This window comes from Protobothrops mucrosquamatus, unplaced genomic scaffold (genome assembly GCF_001527695.2).
Source record: "Protobothrops mucrosquamatus isolate PMUCROS unplaced genomic scaffold, P.Mucros_1.0 scaffold6859, whole genome shotgun sequence".
Taxonomy (NCBI): Eukaryota; Metazoa; Chordata; class Lepidosauria; order Squamata; family Viperidae; genus Protobothrops; species Protobothrops mucrosquamatus.
Window position 1 is genome coordinate 12765 of NW_015392673.1, and position 3922 is coordinate 16686.

At 36.0% G+C, this 3922-nt stretch overlaps 1 long non-coding RNA gene across 1 annotated transcript in view; it reads left to right on the plus strand.

Moving 5' to 3' along the window:
• The window catches only part of LOC107300390, a 5272-nt gene extending 1644 nt beyond the window's left edge, over positions 1–3628 (plus strand). The window contains exons 2-3 of the long non-coding RNA XR_001549212.1: positions 1173–1230; positions 3489–3628. This is a non-coding gene — a long non-coding RNA (uncharacterized LOC107300390). The remainder of the gene's footprint in view (positions 1–1172; positions 1231–3488) is intronic.
• Positions 3629–3922: the final 294 nt, after the last annotated feature.

A 3922-nucleotide genomic window follows, 5' to 3' on the forward strand; every position in this document is an offset into this window, starting at 1 on the left:
AGCTGCACTGGTTGCCAGTGGCCTTCCGGGTGCGCTTTAAGGTGTTAGTTACCACCTTTAAAGCGCTCCATGGCACAGGACCTGGTTATCTCCGAGACCGCCTTCTGCCACAGATTTCCTCCCATAGACCGGTACGCTCCCACAGAGTGGGTCTCCTCAGGGTGCCGTCGGCCAAGCAGTGTCGGCTGGCGACCCCCAGAGGGAGGGCCTTCTCTGTGGGTGCCCCCGCCCTCTGGAACGAACTACCCCCCGAGATCCGGATGATTCCGGATCTCCTTACTTTCCGCCGCGCCCTCAAGACATGGCTTTTCCAGAAAGCAGGCCTGGCCTAGGGAGGATTTTAAATCGGGTTCATTTTTTAGAAAATTTTAAACAGCACAACTTTAAAATATTTGGTTTTAATTGGTTTTATCTGGTGGGGATTGTAAATATGTTTCTGTTTTTAAATATGTTGTGAGCCGCCCTGAGTCCCGTTGGGAGAAGGGCGGGATATAAATCAAAATAAATGAAATGAAAATGAAATAAACACTTTTGTTGACCCAGAATGCTAATTGTACATAAAAAGTTACGGTAGAAAAGGTATCCAACAGTATGGTCTGGATCATCCATTGTTGCAAACAGTGGTAGGTTTAACACAGTTTATTGAACAAACCACAATTGGCTCATACACTGCATGAATCCGTAAACCATGGTTTTTAAAGGGCAATGGCTAATTTATATCAAATTCATACTAAAATTTTGAATAATTTTGGCATAGCATGACTGATAAATCCAGCTCATGTGGGTCAAAAAGCTATAGATATGGTAAGGAATTAACATATAGTGGATCATAAATTGGAATATGATGCAAATTATAAATTACTGTTACATTATTCCCACTACCCTTCATTAAAATATCTAGGAAGAGTTTCATCGTTTAATTTTATGGATATTTGTTCAAAGGTTTATCTGATTGGTTGTAATGGGCTTACTCTTTAGGATGCAGCCATAAGTTGCTCTATTATTTCTTTGGTCTCATTAACCTTATAAGCAACATTGTCATTCAGTCTGATAGGACAATTTCTCCAGAGACAGAGATTCAATCCATTCAACATTTTGCTTCAGTTTATTGCAATGGAAAATTCAGGCTGGATAACTCAAATTAAATGTTAATTTCTTTTAAACCTTTTTAGTTTGCAACTGAGGACAACATCTGGGTTAAATGCCCATTCAATCATGGACAATTTCAAGGTAAAATATTAATTGTAATGTAATGTAATTGTAATTCATAATGGATTAAATGATTAACAATAACCAAAGCATATAGAAATAGTTTGGTCTATACATAGCATAACATGTAAATGATTTCATTATTACTATCATTTAAACTTTTTTAAAAATTTTAAGTAGTGTGAGAATATATCTTTTGATTTGTGATATGTTTGTGATAAAATGATAAAATTCCCAGGAGAAGAGGAAATGCATTTCAGAGGAGCAAGAGACAATACAGTTTAGACAGTTTCTGTGGGAAAAAGAGAGTGAAGACAACTCCTCTCTAATAGTTCCCATATTATATGTTTTATGGTACAAGTCTCTTTCTTGGTTTTTGGAACATGACAATTTTTCATCATATAGTGTGTATAGTGTTTATTCCTTTAGAATAAATCAAACATTTTCTAAGCTATAGGGACATTCATTGAAGTGCAACTTTTGACATGGAAGTCATCATCTATTAATTATACTAGCTGCTGGTTTTCATCATGTTCCAATAAAATTCCCATACAGAATTTCCATCACCAAAACTGCAGTGAAATATTAAATTTATTTCAGCCAATCCGGTAAAGTCCTAATTTTAATGAAAAGAAGTTTAGTATGTGTTTATGAATTCCTTGATCGTCTCTGGTTTTTTTAGATAGGATGTCCTTATAATTCATTGCCCACATAAGAAAGCAGAACAAGCAGTTAATTTAATTGATAGGTCTTCAATAGATTGTTCTTCATATAAGGAATACTTTAATACAAATTGCTTTTTATGATTAAAACTACAAACACAGATCCACTGAAAGATAGGAATCACTTAGTAGATACTTAAATCCCTATCTACTTATCTGCTAATTCTGTATATTAAATAGTTGAAGGAGTTATCCAAAACCTGCAGGCGAGTGTCAGTCCCAAAGATCATCTCATCTGCATGACATCAGAGTTATTTGTGAAAGGTTGATTCACATACATCTCTGTTCCATAAGCTCCCTCCAAAAGCCAGTTACAATTCAGTTTTTCATTCTAATGGAAATCATCTGTACACTGACTATTTCAGACTGAGGCTGATTGTCTATTAATCATTCAGATCAAGCTGGAATCTGCAATTTAGGCAGATTTAGATTAATATTTTCCAGTTACTCCTTATTCCTTTCACATTTTTAGTATATTCCGATATGAGTATAAATTACTAATTAAGAATTATGAGTTTAACTTAATCTGGGGTGACATTTTAAAGTGCATGAAAGCACCACACCTTTGCTGGAATCTTTGTAGGTATCCAGCCCAGGGCTAGTATTTGTTGGAAACTTTGTTAAAAATTGGAGGTTTTCCAGCTTTATTCTGATCGTTTGATTGTTTATTATGCTCCTGAAGGAATGAATTTTCATATATTTTTTCCAATAGCTTTCTTAGGATCACATGGCCAAGTTAGGCATTTTACACAATACAGAATAACAGAGTCGGAAGGGACCTTGGAGATCTTCTAGCCCAACCTTCTGCTCAAGCAGGAGACCCTATACCATTTCAAACAAGTGGATGTCCAGTCTATTCTTAAAACCCTCCAGTGATGGAGCACCCACAATTCTGAATGCAAGACATTCCATTGCTTAATGGTTCTCACTGTTAGGAAATTTCTCCTTAATTCCAGGTTGCTTCTCTCCTTGATTAGTTTCCATCTATTGTTTTCTTGTCTTGCCTTCTGGTGCTTTGGAAAATAGCTTGACCCCCTCTTCTTTTTGTTCAAATATCGGAACACTGCTACCATCTCTCCCTTAGTCCATCTTTTCTCTAGACTAGCCATACCCAGTTCCTGCAGCCAACATTTTTGCCAACAGATTTGAATTAAATTGAATTGACGAACGTAGAAGGTTTTGATTGCAGATTTTAGAAGTAGAAATAAGACTCTTCGAGCGGAGGATGCTTTTGGAGCTCGGTTCCATCATAATATTATAAAAATGTAAAATTATGAGTGTATGAAATATTTTTTAAAAAGAATGTTTACCATAGGGCTATGAGAATACATTTTATTATTATTTGTAAGCCTAAGAATGGAATAAACATCCGGTGTGGTGTAGAGGTTAGTGAGTTAGACTAGGTCAAGGAGACCCAGGTTCAGCTTGAAATTCAGCAGATGAACTGGTTCGGTCACCCTTTCTAAACCCAGTCATAATAATAAGGTATGTCAACTGAAATATTACTAATCCAGTTAGGATTACATATCAGTTTGATGGGTTTCTTTCTGTTCTCAGCTTGGAAAATGCGACTTGCTGTGATAGAACAACAAATAGAAGTTTCTTTCATGTCACATTTTGAAGCAGAGTTTTCAGTACTTGTATGTAACAGGACCAACTTGCATTCATGCAACTCTACTGGGACCCTCAAAGCCTTTTCAGTGGTTAGTGCAACTTTTTATGTTTCAAAGATGCTTAAGCAAATCCAGTGTGAAGGAGATATGCCTGTGAAATTCATTTCAGATAAAAATGCTAAGAATCATGCAATGCATGAGAAACATTTATGTTAGAAAGAACTATATGTCTATATGTACACTTACCATGCTCACAATTATTCACACATATGAACATAAGTTCTTAATGCTGCAATATATTTAAATCATAGTGAACAACTACATACATACAGTTGGACTGTAGCTATGATGAAATGTAGTGAGGAGGTGGATTTCCAG